The sequence below is a fragment of the Crinia signifera genome, chromosome 5 (genome assembly GCF_055691185.1).
Source record: "Crinia signifera chromosome 5, ASM5569118v1, whole genome shotgun sequence".
NCBI lineage: Eukaryota > Metazoa > Chordata > Amphibia > Anura > Myobatrachidae > Crinia > Crinia signifera.
The window spans coordinates 294,807,699-294,830,973 of record NC_139221.1 but is presented as its reverse complement, the minus strand read 5'-3'; the positions used below and the strand labels follow the sequence as shown (position 1 = coordinate 294,830,973).

Sequence of the window (23,275 nt, the reverse complement as noted above, 5' to 3'; positions counted from 1 at the left end):
GAGAAGTATTAAATAAATTTAATATACCATAAAAGAAAAAAGAAAATGTATGAGAATACAAAAGAATTAGCGATAACAATACCATACATTAAAGTGAACACTGAGACATCAATTAATAATGACAAAAGAGCCCCTAAATACGAGACACAAGTGTCATAACAGTATCAACTGAGATCAACCAATCAAAAGAGAGGGCAGGGGATTTAAACCCTTCCTGGGAGGCAAACGGGTTAATGCCTTGAGAAAGCTTAGGTGAAACGGCCGTTGGTAGCGAGTGGCCGCAGCTCCTCTGTCTTATATGTTCCTAAAAAGTGTCAAAATGTACATAATTGTGTTTGTAGCCAAATGTGGTAATAATTACATGTGGTGATATAACAAATGGGCAGCTAGTGGAAGCGCAGCCAAGCACGGAGCTCTGCTTGCAGCAGACAGCCGGCTGCTGCCACACTACAAGCCGCTTATATTCTACTCACGGGCGATCAGCTAGCAGTATAGCCGCTTCACTACTGTCAGTGCGGACTATAACTTTTGCTGCGTGTCCGCCGAAACGGACAGTGATAAATAACAGCCAGCTTGGCTATAGTATAAGGATTATGCGGGGATAAAAGCCGATATACATTAGCGGCATTTAAAGCAGCCCAACTAAACTTTCCAACAGCCAGCACGGCTACAGCATAAGGGCTATGCAGGGGCAAAAGCCGGTACACATTAGCGGCTATTATATATATATATATGTATAACTAAACCCCATTTAAAGCAGCCCAACTAAACCCTTCCAAGCCGTTACTTTATCCCTTATAATAACTCTGATTTGATGTAATACAATTAAGATATATATGTGGGAAATGCGCTAAGAGGACTAGGTAAAAAATGAGAAACTCCTTCTGACTGTGCCACATAACAAATTGCGGCAGTCTCCAAAGAGGTTAAATGTGGGACTAATAGCCTAGCAATAACAAAGTGGTTATAACATGTCAGACTTGTGAGAAGAAATATACTGTGTGCTAAGCCACCAACATATTTGTACCTGTTCTAGTACCTAGAAATCTCTGAATTTTGAATAAAGCAAAAATTGGAATATTGGTACCTTCCATACACACTGTCCAATATTAGGAGCAACAAGTTTAATAGGAAGCTGTTTTGAGTGGGGTAAAAGCCTATAAATACAAGGCTGAGATATATTTCCCCTGGCTCAACAGCAAACAACAAATTCTGCAGTAAAAACAATAAAAGTCTATCTGAAGGTGCGATACTATCCAGACACCTTTAAACACTGTGGGAGTGGGGTAACAGCTCATTAATTTCAAAGTAGCGGATATTCAAATATCCCTTAACTGACGCACAGTGCAGATATCAGAGATAGACATATATTGATAACTTTGGTTTGAGGAGGGTGAAAGCCGAACAGTAAAAAGCGGCGGATTATCTCTAAATTCCCCCAGCTCAAACAGAGTTACATATGGTATAACCAGAACACTGTATCCTCAGCCTATACTATTTAAAGTTGAGTGAAACTATGAGCTCCTAATATGTGTTTTAATATACAGGACGGTATATAAATAATTATTGGTATTAGACTTTGGACGATTGGTGGTACGTGTACACACTGTCCAATCACCCTGATAGTGCGACTATCACCCACATAGAATAACTGACATCCTTGCCCTTATAATTATCCACAACCACACCACACTAGTGAAAGATCACTTATAATTGAAGACACATTTGTGCTACAACGAACTTAGATAAGACACCTTAAAAGAATTTTCCCCTTTTGGGAGGCATTTTGAGCCTAAGTGACAGTCATTGGAGAATTATAAATACTGTCAGCCCATATTAGGGACATACAGGGATATTAGAAACCTGAAAATAAAAGATAAGAGTCGAGTAGCGGCCATTACATTTTTAAATCTTATTTCTGCTCTTTATTTCTTTCTATTGTTTTTATATTTCACCGAATTTTAATGCAAAAATATTAAAAGTTATATTTTATGTAACATAAAAAAGGACTTCCAGTGCACCTACATTATACTTTCTTTCCCTGTTTGTGTTGTTTAGGAAACCAATGTTACCTGTGATCCGTTGGTGGTATAGTGCAAAGTCTGTTCTCCTCGTAGGTCCGGTGCTGGCGTCGGCAGAGAGGCAGGTGTGAGGGTAGTGGGAGGTTTGCGGGCACGGCAGGAGGGGGTGGCCGGTATCGGGCGCAGTTGCAATTATTAGGCGCCTGTGCGAGTGTGAGCGGGTCGCGGTGGTGGCGGGAGGAGCTAGCAGGCAGAGGCCACACTTGTCAGCACTGTCATAGGCGAATCTAGGGGGTGGTCCGGGGGTGCACAGGACCACCCATTAGCCCATTTTGTAGCTAAGGAATGGGGCTTTCGAACGAGCCCAGCCCCATGTCTCTAGCCCCCTGGGAACCAGAGATACGGCCAGGCAAAGCTGGAATGTTTTCCCTATAGGATAACATGGGACCCGCTAATTCCGACCCCCACCCAGTTCAACGGCTGCCAGTTCCCCCTTCGGCATCACTAAAGCTCAAGGTTGATCTCAGTCGAACCCAATTTGCTGGGCCTGCAATCTGATACCAGGCTGGATCCATATGGGTTAATTGGTTCCTGGGATATTGAGGTTAAACCGTTTTTTTTTTTTTATTTCTTAAATGGAATTTCATGACTGTTTATGTTCTTTGAGGGCAGATTTCTTTGGAACCAAACAGCCCAGTTTCACGGGACCAAAATCATTCGAAGCCAACTCAAAAGTTCTGCAATATGATACTGGTCTCATGTAAATGGGTCAGTTGGTTCCGAAGATATAGCTGGTTGGTTAAAGGGGGGTAGGGAGAGGGGAGTGGTTGTCTCTCCCCCTCACACCAGAAAATGCAGGGACTAGGCTGGTGTATAAGGGGTCAGCCTGGGAATGTCCCTGCATGATCCTGGGACCATATTCCCGGGTAAATCCCTGCATTTTCTGTTGTGAAAGGGGTATTATTTCAAACAGCCGTGACCTGCAGTGCTCTGAATACAGCCGAGCAGGCCCCTGCTCTCTGCCCAGCTGTCAATGACTGTCACCCCTGCAGCTTCCGCTCGTATTCTTCTCCCCGCTTTCACCTCAGCCCCCCCCTAATCATGTGGTGCCAGCGCCCGGCATGCTCTCCCGATGTCATGCACAACAACAGCGCGCACAATATTTAAAATGTCCACTCGGCTAGAGGGGGCACCAGGAGGGGAGTGGGAGCGTGCTCTGCTCCTCTCCCCATAGAAGCAGCTGCACTGCTCTCCATCTCTCCCTGCAGCAGCAGCGAAGGCTCATATAAAAGTTTACAGTAAGTGGCACTTTTGGGGGCATTGCTTAAGGGATGCTATAAGTGGCGGTATGTGGGGGCATTACGCATAATGTGTCGCTTAATGTGTAAGGGGCATTACGGTGTGCAGCATCATGTGTAAGCGGCATTATGTGTGCAGCATCATGTGTAATGGATACTATGGTGCGCGGCATAATGTGTAATGGGTACTATGGTGTGTGGCATCATGTGTAATGGGTACTATGGTGTGCAGCATCATGTGTAATGGGTACTATGGTGCCATCAAGCAAGAACCACCTAGGAATGAGCACGTAGGTAAGCAGCACTTATGTGGCAAATATGTAATGGGCATTACGGTTTGTTACATAGTATGTAATGGGCATCATGATGTGTGGCACAATGTGTAATGGGCATTATGGTATGTGGCCTTATGTGTAAATGGCATTACGGTGTGGCTTTATGTGTAATGGGTATTACGGAGTTTGCTAAAATGTGTAATGGGCATTACTGTGTATGGTCTAAAGTGTAATACCACACCCCTTTTTGTGATGCCACACCTCCTTCCCATGAGACCACACCCCCTTTTGCCGCGCGGCTACGCCGCGCAAAGGTACCCCTACTGTTATGTCTAGATCTGGGACCACCCATTATCATAATTCTAGATTCGCCTATGAGCACTGTGCGTAGTGTGTTGGGGCGGCAGTTCCCACGAGAGTGGGAGTCTGCTGCCTTGAACCTTTCTGGCCTGTGCATGTTCCTGCGATACTTCTGAGAGCGCAGGTGCCGGGCAGGGTGTTCTCTTATATAGTTGTCTACATGTGGCATATGTTGGTGGTGTGATTGTAGGTGTGTGGTATAGCAGACAGGGGGGCACAGGGTAGTTGGGAGGGGACAGGGAGGCAGGACGGTAGGGAGGGGACAGGGAAGCACAGGGCAGTAGAGAGGGGACAGGGAAGCACAGGGCGGTTCGGAGGGGACAGGGAGGCACAGGGCAGTTTGGAGGGGACAGGGAGGCACAGGGCAGTTGAGAGGGGACAGGGAGACACAGGGCAGTTGAGAGGGGACAGGGAGGCATAGGACAGTTGAGAGGGGACAGGGAGGCATAGGGCAGTTCGGAGGGGACAGTGAAGCAGGAGGGTAGTAGGGAGACGACAGGGAGGCACAGGGCAGTTGAGAGGGGACAGGGAGGCACAGGGCAGTTGGGAGGGGACAGGGAGGCACAGGGCAGTTGAGAGGGGACAGGGAGGCACAGGGCAGTTGAGAGGGGACAGGGAGGCACAGGGCAGTTGAGAGGGGACAGGGAGGCACAGGGCAGTTTGGAGGGGACAGGGAGGCACAGGGCAGTTGAGAGGGGACAGGGAGGCACAGGGCAGTTGAGAGGGGACAGGGAGGCACAGGGCAGTTGAGAGGGGACAGGGAGGCACAGGGCAGTTTGGAGGGGACAGTGAAGCAGGAGGGTAGGGAGATGACAGGGAGGCACAGGGCAGTTTGGATGGGACAGGGAGGCACAGGGCAGTTCGGACGGGACAGTGAGGCAGGAGGGTAGAAAGGGAACAGGGAGGCACAGACACAGGGAGTGAGATCCTTGTACATCTTACAGAGCTGTGCTTGCAACATTTTCTGAAAGCAGTGGAGGGGGTGGATTTGACCATCTGTAGAAATGGTGACACCTCATACACAGGTGTGCCTGCAGCAGCGCTCCATCCTGGCCCCCAGATTCATACACACATATATAGCTGTGACTCATACACACATATATAGCAGTGACACACACACACACACACACATATATAGCAGTGACTCATACACACATATATAGCAGTGACACACTCACATACTGTATATAGCAGTGACTCATACACACATATATAGCAGTGACACACACACAGCCCCTTCCCTGTGTCACACTCACTTTTAGGCTGTGCTGCTGTCTCTGAAGCTGCTGGCTGGCATGGCACTGTATGTAGCACAGTGCCGTTAAGCCCCGCCCCCTTTTCGGACCTCCGGCTGCCTCTCCTGCAGTTCAGCTGCCATGATTTATTTATTATAGGTAGTGGGGGAGACTGGGGTAACTTGTCCCCTGTGCCTCATTCTTACTGCAAAACACGCTGGATGAAAGTGAAAGTAAGCCACTGCTCCGGGCAGGAAGGGCTGCTGGGAGCTGTAATTTAGTTTGTTTCATCTAAGCAATGTGGATTCTGGCTGGGAGTGTGTGCATATAGCTGGGTGGGGTGAGGGTGGAGTTTCATGTGTGACCCTGCCCAGCGTTATATACACACTCCCAGAATGATTGACACATGTAGCCAAATATATAAGAGATAGTGTGATGAAAAATAATTCATATGTAATAAACAAAAATGCAAAGTGCACTTTTGCTGGTTTGTGTACTAACCTGCAGCATACCTACCCTCCCGGAATGGCCGGGAAGCACCCACAAATCGTGTTTCCCTCCCGGCCCCCCCGGGAAAGTGGGCAAGTCTCCTGCATTGCCCCGCAGCCCCAGCACCCCCCTTCCCCACTGCATCAAATGGTCAATTTTTGCTTGTGCACGGGAATCGTGTCATTTTACATAATTTTAGCCCCTTCCCCAATCCGCGGACCCGCAAATTGCCGCTGATGACTGTCATGGGGGTGGGGCTTGGTGATGTCAGCCTCATCCCACCCCATGACAAGTAGCCTTGTCTTGCCCCCTTTTACTACTCTCTGGGCTTCTCCCGGAGAGGAGTGTACAAAAGTAGGCAGGTATGACCTGCAGTGGCTAGACGGCTTATCAGGCTGTACATCTTGTGATGTTTGCCAGATCTCATGCATGGCAGTGGGACTGGCCAGAAGGTAACACACACAAGGGGGGAAATTTACTAAGAATACGAATAAGACTCAGCAATATGGAAACATTGTCCTTTTATATTTCTCAATCTCTGTATAAAAAACATGAAGGGTCCGAAGCAACGTAAACAGACACAAATATCAGATCTTTTTCCAAAATATTCACTCAGTCGCTTAAATTAAATTACAAATTTTTATATTAAATAAGGTTTTACGTCTAACACCGATACTCCTGGGTGGTTTACGGGGGTATTGATTGCGACTTTTGTCCTCGGAGAAGTCGCATAGTCTCTGTACACAGATAACCCTAAGCATTTCTCCTGTATGCTGACCTGTGACCTCTCTGTGTCAAGGTAAAGGCTAATTCAGTATCCCTTGTTGCTGGCATCTCTGCTGTAATGAGCGTCTTTCCTTTTAACTGTTCACACTTGCCATGATTGGGAGGATAGATCAGTTTCCTTGGGCAGAAAGCACATTTCAGATTGACCTTCAGTTTTTAGAAAAACGACTTTTGTGTCTGAACTAAAAAAGACCATAAATCACAAAGCTCCCCAGGTAATGGATACCAGAAGTGCATTGTATAAATATAGTATCAACCTTAGGGTCCGATTCAGTGATGGAGACAATGTCCATGTTGTATGCTGTAGAGCAATTATTTTGCCACTGCGTATGCTTATAAATAATAACAATGCGCGTGTGCTGCGATGGTCTTGCCGCCGCATTCATAGAAAGGATTTTTACACAAAGTGAGTGAAGGGTAGAGATTTTTTGTGGAAGATAATGGGGGAGCAGTGACTCAAACACCGGTGGGTTGTGATCATAATGGGGGAGTGGCACCTTACACATGCAATACTATGCTCAGTGATATCTGCTTCGTTGTGACCAGGCTGCACAACAATATGGTTACTCAGAAGGTTGATCATGGACCAGTGTGCATCCGATGTCTGCATCTTTGTACCCAAGCTGCGGATCTGAGACACATCCAGTGGTTATCTCTATACAAATTCCAGCAACACATATTTTTAATCCCACATGCAACAGAATCTTGATTATGCCATTAAAAAGTCTAAAAATAGAGAATAGTGGGATAGAAGACTATCCCACTATTCTCTATTTTTAGACTTTTTAATGGCATAATCAAGATTATGTTGCATGTAGGATTGCATGTTGGATGATGTGCATGATGAAGCACCTATTTTTAGGAACTTTGATTGATATTCCATATATCTGTTCCCAGTGGCGGATCCAGAGGAAGGGCTGCCGCACAGTTCAAAATTCAAATTGGGGAGCCACACCAACTGCCAGTGAGTCCGTTTGGAATGGCAGTTGGTTTGGCTCCTCTTTTTGAATTCTGCACTGTGATGAAGCCACACCTCTAGAGCTGTCATTGGTTACTTCAATCTCCCTGTAGCATTGTACAAGAATTCTCATGTGCAGTGTAAAACTACCTCATGGGGCCCTAAGCAAGATACCAATTTGGGGCCCTCCTTCACACTAACATTAACTCGTTATCCACAGAGGATTTTCTCATTCCTGTGTCAGAGACCCAATTTTTCACATTATGATCCCCACGTTCCATCATCCCCAGGTTTTTTGTAATCACCAGAAAATACACAAGGTGGCTCCTGCTTTAAACAAGGATGCCCCACACATGTTTGGCAAGTATGGTGTTGATAGGGCCAGAGCTATAACAGGGTTATAATGTACACTGCACCAAATTGGATTTTTATGATTGATGCAGCATCTGTTAATTTTGCTAAATCTGTAACTTAAAGACCTTTATGTAAATGACACTGAGTGGGAGTCTCCAGTGATTGAGATACTCTGAGCACTGAAACATTTCAGACTGCTGCATTTTGAATGGAGCTGTGTCCAAATAAGTTTCATTCTGCAGCTGGTCAGATGGCTACCACAGCTTGTCCAATTACATCGGTGCTGTAATTTAGCAACATAAGCATTGAGCCACTCCACAGAAGCCTTTTAACAGTGAACAATTACTAACTATATTTAACCGTTTATCATAACTGATTCTCTATACACTTCTGAATTGAGAGACGACAGTGACTAATTCCTACATGTATTGTCTTTAATGTAATGTCTGTTACTAATCTGCATCAGTAAAAATGGATCCCTATCTTGATCCCAGAATGATATTACTGATTCTTAGTTGATTGAAAAGCTGCATTCATTGTGATGTCAATGGTTTCCAGTGAAATGATAGGCTGAATTATTTGTGATGTCATTAGTTCCTAGCATTATCATGGATGTCAGTGATTCCTAGTGAATTAATGGGTAACATTCCTAGTGATATCACTGATTTCTGGTGAATTCATAGGCTACATTCCCAGTGATGTCACTTGTTCCTTGTAAACTGATAGGCTGCATTCCCAGCAAATTGCTATACGGTTTTTGATTATTATTCTACCTTTAATAACTATTAAAATCTTGCAATAAAAAAAATAAAGTGCGTTCAGATATCATAGTGGACACATTTCCAACTTCTTCCAATTAGACACACTTATCTGGAAATTGCAGCCAGCTAAGCATTAGCTTTGCTGTGTCAGCTCAGCTTTTAGACAGGTTTGCACCCTGGTATTTTCATTACAGATTATTTTGTCAGCTGAACGTTATACTTGATGTTCCTTTACTAGATATGTGAGTGAGTCCCATAAACCATTAAATGTTTATATGCTTGTTTCCCGATAGCATCTGTATCACTGTGACACTGTTACTGAACATAGCATCCAAACTGAAAATATCATATCTGAGCTCCAGTCAGAAATGATTATTTCTAGGAGGAAGAGATAGAGTTTGCAGAAAACAGTTGGGATCCTTTGATTATCAAACATTCCAGACCATCATCACTTCTGTGGTTCAGCCGACTCCATGCTGTAATCTGAGGATTGTGCCCATACATCAGCCATTTATCTACATATTCAATTCATGTTACTCCTTACTAAAGGTAGAGTGTTATTTACCTGCTCTCCTGAAGCCTCCAGGAGAATCTTGAATGTTTGGAGGACCTCTGGATGAATGGGTGGCCATACTGTTTTCCACCCACTTCTTATTGAAGTGGATAGGAAGTATGATGCTGTGAACTTGCAATTTGAAGGTCAAATGGGAGGGGCCTACAAGATGAGAATCTATATTTATTGGGTAGTTTTGAATACAGCCCTAGTGTACCATTTTAAATATAAAGTGATTCATTTTATGCTAGGGTTTTGAAACTAGTGTACTGTATTGACTATAATGGTAAGTCTTCACCACCTACAGCTCACCTGTGCTCAGTTCTGGTGGCTGCTGCCAAACCCTGAAATCAACTGTGGAACATTGGGTAATATACTGTATGTGTCATAAAGGGATGTGTAAAGAATTATATAAAAATCAATGACACAGATCATAATAATAATAATAATAATAATAATAATAATAGTGCAATAAGAAAAAATTAGATGAAAAATGGAGATAACATTAACTTAAAAAGATTTGGTAAAACAAATTTTGGGCCGCCCTGCCAGGTTTGTACTCCCCTCGTAGCGACATAATCAGAAGTTCATGGCTCACTTCATTCCACTCTGCACAGCCAGTGTCGGCACTAATCCCGTACTACTAGTCATTGAGTTTACAATATGCCGAGTGATTACAGGGAGATTTAGCAGGCGTAGCTGATGTAAATACAGTGGAATACCCACTATGCAAGCCAAGACTATAGTACTTTGTTTAAAGCCATTAGTCCAGCATCCCCTACTCTAAACAGTAGGGATGTCCTTTGGTTTGTTTGCCATTGATCGTTACCATAGATGTGTTATGAAAAGTGTCCATCTAAGGGTCCAAACTATGCAATGAATGACCATTGATGGTTTCACCAACCAATGGTTAGTCCTGATCTTTCAATGACTGGATCATGGGCCAATCAGAACCTGGGAGCTTTCTGGTCACCTTGAAACAAAAAACAAACAAAACCATCAAGTGGTTTCGTAGTATTGAGGGAGGGAAATCATCTGGTTCTCCCCCATTGATGGCAAAATTAAACATCATTGGCCATAAACCATCAATGATTTGGAAACACTGATGATCGATGGTCCTGCTGAGCAGTGAGTAGTGCTATATAGAAGCAAATTTAAAAAAGTTACACAAAAGTCAATTGGCTTCTGACATAAACAACTTTCCAGCATTATCCATTGGCCATCACATAAATCTTTGTTTCCCAAACTCGGTCCTCATGACCACACACATTTCATGTTTTCCAGGTCACCTGTGAATTTTGAATACATGTATGTGAAGTTTGGAGATGCACAGTGCTCCTGCCGGGTGTCCTGGAAAACATGTTTTGTATTTTCATATATAAGAGCCCTATAAATATACTACAGCTTACAAAAGATAAATATACTACAGCTTACAAAATAAACACTCTTCTGTAAAGAACCATTCTCATCTCATTCTCATAATCACCAAACCAGCCGACATTAAGGAGCACATGTGCCGCGTCCACAATCCGCTCCATCCATTCTACCACCATATCTGACACTGCTGCCAGCTGGAAGCACTTTCTGTCCACCAAGCAGACATCTGACCCGAGTTATATTAATCACCACATAAACCTTACTCTGGAGTGCTACACGGTATCAACTCTATTACTTCTTATTGAATTATTATAGGACTCGCTTGACTTTTTGTCAATCAATCCATTTGTGCCCATATGTCCTGTCCTCTGTGCCAGCAACATTACATCAGAGTTCTGGCTCTGTGTTGTGCCTGTAGGTGATTGGCTTTGGATTAGTCTGGTACTTCCAAATATATTATTATTACTGCTGTGCTGTTCTGCCCTGTACTTTATGATTAAGCATTAATAGAATATTCTTTTTTTTTTCTGCATAACAATGTTATTTGATTAAACAATATTGCATCTAATTTGTGTGAAAATCTGTTTTTATCTATAAAATGCTGACAATATACTCCTATGTTAGATGTTATTTGTTAGGTGAGTTGGGCACTGCACTGAATGTAATGCAATTTTGGATCAGTGCTAGAGATGAACAATTTAGAGCAGAAAGGATGCACAATGCAGCAATGAAGGGAAATTATTTATTAAGAAGAAAATCTGAAGGCTGGATAAGCAAGAGGCATGAACCACTAAAGGGTTCTGGCAAGCTAACATGTTTGTTGGTAGGCAGGGGTATGCAAATGAGTTAGAGGATAGGCCAATCAGGGTGTTTAGGGAGGAGTAGGCAAGACAGAAAGGATCACGTGTTAAGGTGATCTGCCTCTTTTCTTCAGAAGCCCCACCCTCCCATCCCTATTTCCTTTCCTTGGCCGCTGTAAAGAACGGTCATCTGGAGTATATTTGTGTGTACATAGATAGTGGGTACACTCTCCCTGACATCGATTGAGCCATGCTTCTGCCCTGGAGATGGCCACACCATCAGCAAGGATGGTTGTGCTGGGAGAGTGATCACCAGCGATGTATGTTTGATATAGTGACGTTTTCCCCCACTTTTCCTGTCTTGACCGTTCTATTGTGCCGCCACCATTTTGATAGTCTATATATATAAGTTGTCAAAATAAATTTGACATTCAAGTTTGAAACGCCGGCACTTGTGTCTGTGTCTTTATTTGTAGTGTTAAGGTATAGTTAAGTTAAAGTTTAAGTATGGTTTAGGTTAATAAAGTGTTGGGCATGAAGATACCCGATGGGTAAATTAAGGTATTTATTGGATTAAAGCTGGGTACATACTAGGCGATATATTGTCCTATCTGCCATTCATATATCGGATTCATATATCGAGCACACATTAACACTATGCTCCCAGGGAGCACCTCCTCAACATTACTTCCCTGTGGCACCCACTAACATTGACAGGAGTACGTCTTCTCACCCAATTGTAGTTTCAGTTGTTCAGTGCCCTAGGTCCATATTCCCATCTCCCCTTTCTCCCCAGTTCTCATCTAGGACAGTTAGATAGTCAGCTGGGTTTGGGGGTACCTGGGAGATATGCTGTACATTATATAATGAAGGAGCCTAAGGTTGAGGAGACGGTAGATAAAGCCTTCAGCCTAAATGCTGGGAGAGCATGCGGTGACTGAACATTATATTGAAGCGGAATCCAGACTTTCCCAAACTCCAACATAGCAGTCCAGGCTTTAAGGCTATGCTTGAGACCAGATGGTTAAATCAAATGAACTCAGGTATTTATTAAGTCACCTGTGCACAAGCATGGGTCTACTTAGGACCTTGACTGTAATAATTTCGGAGTTTGGGAAACCGACTTAAACATCCATTGCGTTCCCTGACAGTACACGGATCACATCCAATCTAATGCATTAGGAATTCTCCTGCCTACAGCCTCACACTGGCAGCGCTGCTTAAACACAGTTGGAGGAAGGATCTGAAATATCAATACTGCCGAAGCTGCACACTAATAATGCACACAGCTTCTCAGCCTCAGCAGGGTCCTCCGTGTCACCTCTGCAATTACTCCTCAGAAAGTGATAACTTACAATACGCAGCACAATCAGCTTGTTTCTCTGTCTGCTCGTGCCCAATGTGTATACTGTACAGCACAACAGCTAGACCTAATAGTTACAGCATAGTTACCTACCCTCCTGCATTCTGCAGGAGGCGCCCTGAAATAACAGCAATCTCCCTCTCTCCCTCATTAGTCTAGCAATCTCCCTCATTTCACCAAGCCTACATTATACTGTTACATTTTTTGGGAAATACATTTTTTGGGAAAAAAGCAATGAGAGACAGATACATTTACATTGAACCATCAGCACCATTTCCCAGCAATTTAGCAAGTATAGTATCTCTTTCTAGCTGCTTTGGGGCTCATCTACATTTGGATATAAGTAATTTTAAAAGATTCCTCTCAGATGTAGCAGTACACACCCACGCATCTAGGTGCCACGTTAACAATCTCTTTTCACAATCTTTCCATATATGGAAATAGACACGCCCTTTGGGTGGAACATGACACGCCCCCTCAATGGGGCGCTTTGCAAAATTCTACTATCAACTATAATCTCCCTGAAACTAGTTTTCAAAAGTAGGCAAGTATGAGTTACAGCATACAGTATACTGTATACCAGGACATGCTTTATACAGGCGTCACTTTTACAGCTCAGTGCTGCCGCCTTTCCTCTATGTTTGGGGAGATTATTTACAACATAGATGACAAATTCTACACATTTCACAAATCTAACTTATGAATGCAGTTATTAACCATAAAAATGATTCTTGACTACAATAAAAAAAAAACAAGATTCCATTTTTCATGGGCATTGCTAGGCTCTGGCCCTTTTACAGTTAGTCACGGAGAAGTAAATGGCGTTATAACCGAACAATTATGGTGTGACTAGCACCACTATACGTATAATAAACAGAAACTTGAATAGATAAATTGGAGAGAGATACGGTACCAACAATTCATCTTTGTCATTTTAGAGGCTTTTGGGAAATTTACTAAGATGGGAGTTCACTTCACTTGGGATGTTGCTATGGCAACCAATCCGAATCTACTTCTTACAGTATTTATTTAGCCCATTCTAGATAATAGATAGTGTCTGATTGTCGAATCCAAGGCTGTTTTTGACTATCAGTAGCCATTTTCACTGATCCACGTATTTTACAACTGTCGGAACCTATTCTGACAGTTGGTAAAATGGACAGTTGGTAAAATGGACAGTTGGTAAAATGGACCCGACATTCAATAGGTTGAATGTTAATTCAAACTAAACTTGTTGGAAAATGACAATATTTCCACATGGCAAAAATATAATCCGGAATTAAATACCCCATAGGGTGAAATTTAGTATCATGGAAGTTGAAGGCTGTGTAAGACTTTGTGTGAGTTTTCCCTTGTTTTTAAAGCACCAATCATTTACATGGCAAAACCTTGCCCCTGGTACACCCAATCCCTACAATTTACCTAACCAGAATTTGGATGAAACTCCTCTCACTTTGGGCCAGGCTTCAAAAAGTGATAAAGTGGAGAGTAATAAACAACCAGCCAATCAGCTCCTATGTTACAGGCTGGGTTTGAAAAATGACAGGTCGGAGCTAATTGGCTGGTTGTTTATCACCTTCCACTTTATCATGTTTTGAAGCTTGATACATCTGGCCCTATAGCTTGAAAACCTGGCTGTTTTGATGTCCATGCATCAGGATGGCAAAATTAACAATTGCAAGAGATACATTGAACTCTATTTATAGATCCAGTGTTCTATTAGCAATGGTTAATTACCATGGCTCATTAGTCTATGGGTCATCTTACTTGCCCGATCGCCGGCACTCATATGGTTTGGTGATACCAAATACCCAATAAGTACAATTAATAGCCACATCATGTAGTACAATGTTCTATGCTATTCAACTCAGATGCACAAGCAACTGCTGATTAAAATGATATAGCATACCTATATTTTGTATGTAATTGAGGCTGTATCTGCCAGGGGAGCTGCAATAGAGGAGAAGGTCATGTGCAGCCTCCTCTGGTAGGCCCCCTCCTCTCTTCCAAAGTGGCGCAGCGGGCTTTTTTCAGGCAATTCCGGCAATGCTTTTGCTTTTGTTATGGGACTCCAAAGGGTAAGTATTAAGAAATGGATGCAGTGTCTATAAAAAATATTATGCTACAGTGTTTTCCTGCCAAACACTGTAACATAATTTGCTACATTCTGCATATGATTTTAATCTTCAGAAGCTGATTGCAAGATGGTTTGTATAACATGGGCAAAATATCTGCATACAACTCTTATGTGGAGCCAGAAACCCAGACTTTTAATAAACTCGGACGTAGAGGCACATTAAACAGTGGTAGGGGCCCCTTAAGCATGGGCCCCTACCACTGCTTTTCCCAGGTCAGCTTTTCATACCCCACTCTGACACTGGTTCCAGCTCCGTAGTAACAGCTGAGACCATCAGCTCTCTTATACATCACTTACACTAACATTATTTGCAAACTAACTCAATTGCATCCCTGTAACCTTTTGGATGAAATATAGGCTTATGTTATCCTACTGTATCTATTTTTTGAGTTTGTGATTTCAGATGATACAAATCAAAGGAGTTTGTAAAATATACTCTAGTTTTTCCCATTCCTCCCTTTCCTATTCCCCACCACAGAGCTGGGCAGGCAGCCAAGGTTGCTGAGGCTTTTTTTTTGCCTGTAGCAAGATTCAACTCTGTCCACAGCAGAACACCCTCAGTGCCGCACAGGGAAGCTGATAGCCATACATGTCTTGTGCCAACCATAACAGCGCAGGAACAGAAGAGGATATTATTTCTTATCGCTTTAGATATGTGTGTGAGTCTGCGTGTGCTTGTGTATACTGTGTGTGTGTGTGTGTGTGTATATATATATCTATATATATATATATCTATATATATATATATATATATATATATATATATATATATATATATAGATATATATATATATATATGCATATATATATATATATACACAGGGCTATTTTTCAGCAGGCTCCAGCAGGAACTGAGGCCCTTCTTCTAGTTCACTCTTTCTGACAAAATATTTCTTAGATGGACAAAACCATGTGCACTGCAGGTGAGGCAGGTGTAAAACCCCACCGAAATCTAATTATCTCTGCACAAGTAAAACCTGCCTCACCTGTATATATATATATATATATATATATATATATGGAGGGAGGCGACCACACTCACAGTATATGGACAACTCAAGAGCGTGTTGGACTTAACATTTCAATTCTTATTTCAGAATTTTCATCAGAAGTGAACAACAATAAAACAGTACATACCTTTTATCCCGACACCAACACCCCGACACAATCCAGTCTCCTGCAGCCGATTACCGCCGCACGTATCCAGACGCCGTGTCGCGATGTGAATGACATCATGCTGCAGGAGGAGACATGTTGCTCAGTGTAAACAAAAACATACAAAAAAGGCTCACATTGTTAAAGTAACATATTTATAAAAAGCAGTTAAGATTCAATTAAGATTCAATTGCCTACATAGGCAAGACCACATGGACATTTGATGAGATATACCATGAATGACGAGTTACATGTGAAAATCTGTTTTACCCTGTACATTTTTCCGGGGAGAGGATGGGAGAATGTATCACCTGATTCTAAGAAGCTACTGTACATGTAGCGCATCCCAAGCAACAGAAATTGACTGGCTTCTTAGTGTGAACATGCTCTAGCAGATTGGTGGTAGGTTGTGTGACATTGGTTTTCATGACCCAATTTTTTATGTTGCGTCCTCTTCTATAACATTGTGTAAGGGTCAAATTTTTTAAAAGCGGTAAATCAGGGTCCGTATTGATGATGGCCTAGAATGTTTTGGTGGTTTTAATTATATTGTGGCTGGTTGGTGTATACTCAGTGATGAAGGTAGTCTTGTCAGAGGTATTTTTGTTGGAATGAGGTTCCAAAAATTTGGATTTAGGAATGCTCATCACTTTATCATGTGCCTGTTGTAGGCTACTGAGACTATATCCTCTTTCAAAAAATGTGTTTTTCATTAGAGCCAGTTGGTGTGTCTAATCGTCTGGGGAGGAGTAGATCCTGTGTACCCAACAGAACTGAGAGAGGGGTAACCCCTTCTAATGGTTCTGAATGGAAGCTGAAGGAAATAAGTAAAACATTGCCATCTATGGCTTGCTGAAAAGCGTGGTCATGATTTTACCATAATTTAGAACTTTTATGTCAAAAAAATTTAGTTGAGTGACTGCAGGTATAGGTGAATTTAATATGTTCCACCTGCGTGTTGATGGTTTCCATCATTTGATTAAATTCTTCCATCAAGCCTCTCCATACAATGGAGACATCATCAACCTTCTAAAGAATGGAATATTTGAGGAAAAAATAGGGTTGGTAAAAAAAACCCGGTAATTTTCTATGCTTATCCTAAATTAATTAGCGTACGTGGGGGCAACATACACCCCCATCGCACATCCCTTTAATTGGATGGATATCTCATTATTGAATACAAAATAATTTTGAGTACAAGTTTTAATACTTCAATGTCTGGGCCTATGTAGTTAGGATTATTTGTTAGTAACTGCTGTAATGCCACCAGCCCATGGGTATGAGGGATATTGGTATAAATATTAACAATGTCAACCATACATAAAAGATACTTATGTGATGTGAAGTCCACTTTAGCCAATTCAGAAAGAAACATACTAGTGTCCCTTAGGTAAGTATAACAGGTTCAAAATATGCATGTAAATATTTTGAGACATCATTCATCACAGAACCCCTGGTGGCAATGATGGGCCGGCCCTGGGGCTGAATTAAGCTTTTGTGTAATTTTGGAACGAAATACAGAATGGTGTGTTAAGTAGGGAACAATGAGTACATTTAGAATAGAATAGAATATAATCAACTTTATTGGCCATGTGTGCTTGCGCACACTAGGATTTTTTTGTGGATTACAGTGCAGCATCAAACAGGGATGAAAAGGGGGGAGACATTACATATATTACATAAAGACATTACAAGCATTTCATTTCTAGCTACGACTATGGTGGTCAGGTCGCCAAGTAGGGACACGTTGTTTGGCTGTTGATATTGGGATTGCATTCGCTTTGATTGGATTGTTCAGGTGATGGACGGCTAACGGAAAGAAGCTTCTTGCGGATCTGGACGTTTTGACGGGGATGGACCTGAACCGTCTTCTGGATGGTAGGATGTCGAACAGGTTGTGACCAGGATGCAGCTTGTCATTTGCGATCTTCTCAGCACGTTTCCTTACCCTGGATGAGAACAGATCCCTTATCGGGGGGAGGTCGGTCCCTATGATCCTTTCCGCAGTCTTCACTACCCTCTGCAGTTTTTGTTTGTCGTTCTCGCTTTCGCCACCGTACCAGATTGTGATTGAGGAACATAAGACAGACTCCACGATGGCGGTGTAGAATACGCACAGCAGCTCCTGTGGGATGTTGAATTTCCTGAGTTGCCTCAGGAAGAACAGGCGGTGTTGGGCCTTTTTGATGTTTGTGGTTATGTTTAATCCCCATCTTAGGTCACTGGACATGGTTGTCCCTAGGAATTTGAAGGAATCAACCCGCGACACCACTGCATTGGCTATTGTTAGCGGGGCTAGTGCATTTGGTTTTTTCCTGTAGTCGACCACCATCTCAACTGTTTTGGTAGGGTTTAGATCAAGGTTGTTGCTGCTGCACCACTGTGTCAGCTTTTCCACTGCATGCCTGTATGCGGTCTCGTCACCATCCTTGATTAGGCCGATGATAGTGGTGTCATCTGCGAATTTGATGATTTTCAGTGACTGCTCAGCTGAGGTGTAGTCATTCGTGTAGAGAGAGAAGAGCTGATACTGTAGTGCCATTTTCAACTCCCTGGAGTAGGACTAGGTCCGATTCTTTAATAAAGAGTGAGTTAGGGTCCTCGGATAGCTTTTTGTAAACCTTGGGATCCTTGAGTTGGTTATTCCTGGATATAATTTGTAGTATTTAATATCATTATCCCACCCCCCACCCCTTTATCGGGGTGGATAACGATATCATGATATTCTGATGATGACTTCAATGCTTTTCTTTCCAACTTGGATAGATTGTTGGGACTTATATTAGGCACCTTAGCTTCTTTTTCAAAAGTATTGGTCAATATAGTGTTTAAGCTTTTAATGGCACTATGTGTAGAAGGTGGATCAAAGAGGTTTTTTAGTAGTTTTGGGGTCTATAGTTGGTTTGATTGTAGTATCGATTTTGCCAAAAACTTCTTATGGCTCAATTGGTGGTTAAAAACGGATTATTGCGGTTAGTTGGAACAAAACTAAAGCCTGTTTCAAGAACAGAATTTCCGAGGGGGGATAAGGTGCGATCAGATAAGTTGTAAATAATTTTTTGTTGTTGTTTTTGCATCTCGCTTTAATATTTCTCACTGCGCACTGCCCTGCGCATCTGGTAAAGGCTCTTTTACGTTATGTTGCCCTTAGCTCCGCTTGTTGCCACTAAAGAGGGCGTACGGTTACTTGGGTGGCATGAGGACAGGTGTTGTCATTATCACTATTGGACGATTGTTTATCCGATGTTTCTGTGTCCAGTAGGAATATTTTGTTGGTTCGTTGATGGAATCTCATTTGGCACGGGTGACGTGAGGAGATGGAAATCCAAGCATAAACTCTTTTTTCTTCATAGTCACGATTGACCAAATTTTTCACTTTTGAACTGTATAATTCTTACTTGTATTTATTGACTTGGGTTTGAAATTTACTTATAAGGTTCTCTGTAGTGTCCATTCTCAAGCGCTCAATGTGTATTGCTTCATAAGCACTGTTTTTTTCTGTCGCTAAAGTGCATTCTTGGGTAGCTTCCTCTATCACTAATATTAGATCAAAGGATGCTTAATTTACGAGTGCTGCCGACTTTCTGCAGAATTACAGTAGCTGTTGTTTCTGCCAATAGTCGGAGCGTTTTTTTTTCTAAGCCCTCTGGGCAACATGGACTGCAGGACATTGAACTACCCCTGGGTGATGTAGTATCCTTCTCTGAATCTGATAGTGATAAAATCCTGTATACAGACACTGTTTGTTTACAGCGGATGAATCTGCTCAGCATATTTACCAAAATCTTCTCCGCATGAAAAAACGTTGGATAGATTTCTATTAGCACTCAGTCACTTTATCAGAAACCTTCTCTCTGAGAAAAAAAATCCCCAGAAGGTTTAGAATACAAAAACGCTCTGACGATTGGCAGAAACAAAAGCGAATTCACTGCTGGCAGACTGTGGGACAGATACATTGGATCAAGGCACTTTTTGACACTTGACCCTGGCGTAATAAAGGGTGATCTTCAATTTGGCTATAGATATCAACTGCTAACAAATATGGTTACTCACATTTGATGATGTCTGTGTGACCTTTTTCTGATTGAGACAAACTATATTTTATGAGGTGTTTCTTTTTTAAGCTTCCCACGAATTCCAATTGCTCAATTTGAAGTCAATCAATTAAAAAGTCTGGAAAAGATGAAAGGCGTTGGGTTGTCATGTTGTCATCCACTTGCTTGAATTACATATGAACAAGCTCCACAATAAAACATTTGGACTTCAAATTTTGACTTTTTTTTTTGGACTATTATTACAGTACATTAACAGGTTATTCCCCAATAGGAGAGATTGGCGCCACCCTACTTTTGTGTCATACAATGTCATCTGTGGTTCCCCACCTTCAGGGAACTTAAGTAGAGGGGCTGCTTTCCTATTTCTACTTTGTTACATCTATATAACAGGTTTGACACATGTACATACCAAAAATTCAGGATGGGTATATGAACTATTCTGCAACCCAGAATTTAAATCTGGTGAAGACCTCAGTCGGATAGTTCATATACCCATCCTGAATTTTTGGTATGTACATGTGTCAAACCTGTTCAGTGCTATACATATTGATGTTTAAAAAATTATTTTAGATATCCTGCCAGCCTACACCCGTTTCTAGTGTGTTTGATCCAACTCAGGTATTCCTACCATTCGTGATAGAATACATGTTTTGGTAGGTAATTTTAATAAGCATTCCCAGTTAAAGAACACAGGTGAATGGGAGAGGGTGTACCTACGAATTACCCTTCCCTATCATTTCTTTCCTTTTTTTTTCATCACCCATCTTGTCGCCTCCTTTTTGTCCTCCTTCATCTCCGTCCTCTATCATCGATCTTGGCAACTCCTCCTACAGAACAATTGTAGCACATTTCCCTATATGTTTTGTTATTATCAAATTTTCTTATATGGCATTGTTTCACCATATTAGATACCTTGTTACCCCTGAGGAAGTCCCTATGGGACGAAACGCGTAGGGTCTCTCGGAAGTGGTGTCTCACATCAAATTTATGATGCGAACATCTGTATGAAATACATATTTTATATACTTTTTATTGCATGAAATAAAAACTTTTTACTGCTTTATATGTGTGCATATATACAGTTTTGGTGAAACTGACATCAGCGCACCTGTACACTTTCTTTCTCTCTCTCTCTTTCTCTCTCTCTCTCTCAATTTTGAACTGTGCTGCACCCCTTCTCTGAATCTGCCACTGGTTCTTTCACAAACGATTGGTTCTGCTGCCTTCTACAGGCAGCAGTAAAACATGTTCAATTGTCACTTTAAAAAGGAATCAGTCAGAGAACGAGGTTAGAGCTTAATGCACTCCTCATGTTTCCAGCATGACGAGTCAATGTGTCGGTCACAGATGAAATACGACATTAAAACTCCTGTAAATGTTATCAGGTGACCAGTTACCTGTGACAAACTGACTCTTAGCGTGCTCCGGAATTCACTGTAGGTTGGTAACACAGAAGACAACAGGTAGGAACAAATGTCTGGGCACACATTTTCCGGCAACAGATGGCTCTGTATACTTTCTGCCAGCAAGCTTTACCAGTGTGAAAATGGCAGTGTTAAAATTGAAAACAGGTGGCAAAAATTTCTCTTGGAGACTTGGCATCTGTGAGTAATCAGTTACTGTAGCAGCCTTGGTCAGGCGCAAATTAGCTTCATTGCCGATGACATTTCTAATATCATAAGGAGGGTGCAGCTGAGCTTAATTACAATCATAGGACACAGAGTAAAAGGGCTGATCAGCAATGGCGCTGCGGTAATTCCGTACATAGAACTGTGCTTTACAGTCTAAATTGAACTCGTTACACTCTCTAAATTGAGTTGACAGAAGTCAGTAGAAAATTATGTTTGGTAGGAAATAGGAAGCAACGGGGCACAGTACAGAGACATTGCTTTATATGTACAGAGCCATATTCACAACCTTATCTCAAATAACTTATATTTCAGGTTTAACATTGCTTTAAAAAAAAAAATGGTTTTAGCAATATAGCCAGATGGGCAGGCACTCACGGGGTACACCCATGTGCTTGCTCAGGTACCTTCCACTATTGGACCACCATCCAAATAAGCATAAGAAGCACAGGTACGGTGGCACTCAGAGACAGCAAATCAGCATGAAAACATGGTGACATGCAATGTTTCGGGGTATGAGGCTTTCTCAAGCTTCATAAAAAGTCACTCATAAAAAAAATGGGGGGAATTCAACATGTTGAATTTCCCTAATCTACCAGTTCCAATAATTTTTGGGACAGATTTTGCACATCTGGGAAATATAACATGCAAAATTTCCCCCTGGTGGAACACTGATCATCGTCAGTGTCGGACTGGGACGTTAAAGTCCCACAACGGGATAGTGCGGGCAGGTCCAGCGCTTGACATCATAACATGATGTCATGATGCGACATCTACCCGTCCATACAGCTCCTCTGGGAACGTAACCAAAATCCTGCAGCCGCCACCGAGTGAGTAAATAGCGGATGGGATTGCTCCCCAGAACCCCTGTGCCACCAGGCCAGTCATCTGCTACTATCTGCCTGGCGGCATTTGTGCTTATTAAAGTTTGTTTCAGGTTCCAGCCCCCTAAAAGATAGCATGGGTCATAAATCACCAGGTCCTACTGGTGAGTCCCTACAGTAGTTACTGCATATCATGGTTGCCTACTTTACATGTCTCCTCTCTGGAAGAAGCCTGGAGTGGAGACTATCTGCAACATTCTGAGGGTGGGGCTGGAGCTTCATGTCATCAAGCCCCGCCCCAGCACAGTAAATGCCGCCATATGCAGCTGTTTAGGAAGGGGGGTGGGCTAAAATGATGGGATTGCAACATTTTGGCCCCACCCTCCTCAAAGAGGAGGCTGTGGGGGGAGCTAGCTGAATGCGGGAGGCTTGCCCACCCTTCTGGGGGGCCGGGATGGGGCACCGAGTTTTGGGAGCCTCCTGGCCATTCCTGCTGCTTATTTATGAAGTAAAATACCTGTTCCAATAGCTGCCTCCCCATGCTATCAATACCTGAGAACACTGATAGCAGTCTTCTAAAGAGAGGACAAGAGGAGAAGTTGCCCCTAGCAACCAATGAATTACTAGCTAGCATTTATCAAGCACATTCTATAAAATTATAGGTAGAAGCTGATTGGTTGCAATTGGTAACCTTCACCACTCTTGAGTTGGTGTTATGCGTTTCCCCCACAGTGCCATGAAAAAAATCCTATGTTTAATCTATTACTATAAACTTTTTTTGTACAAATCTGCTGTCCTGGTGCAGTGTCAGGCCAAACATATGCAGAAGTGACCCCCAAGGTGGCA

General features: G+C 42.5%; 1 protein-coding gene and 1 long non-coding RNA gene across 2 annotated transcripts in view; one reads left to right on the top strand and one right to left on the bottom strand.

Annotated features, from left to right (window-relative positions):
* PLXDC2 (plexin domain containing 2) overlaps positions 1–23,275 on the top strand; it is a 456,016-nt gene that overhangs the window by 150,398 nt on the left and 282,343 nt on the right. The window lies entirely within an intron of this gene.
* LOC146081215 (uncharacterized) overlaps positions 9,161–23,275 on the bottom strand; it is a 55,240-nt gene continuing 41,125 nt past the window's right edge. The window contains exons 4-6 of the long non-coding RNA XR_014475090.1: positions 19,976–20,095; positions 15,905–16,004; positions 9,161–9,252 (exon numbers count right to left, since the gene is read on the bottom strand). This is a non-coding gene — a long non-coding RNA (uncharacterized LOC146081215). The remainder of the gene's footprint in view (positions 9,253–15,904; positions 16,005–19,975; positions 20,096–23,275) is intronic.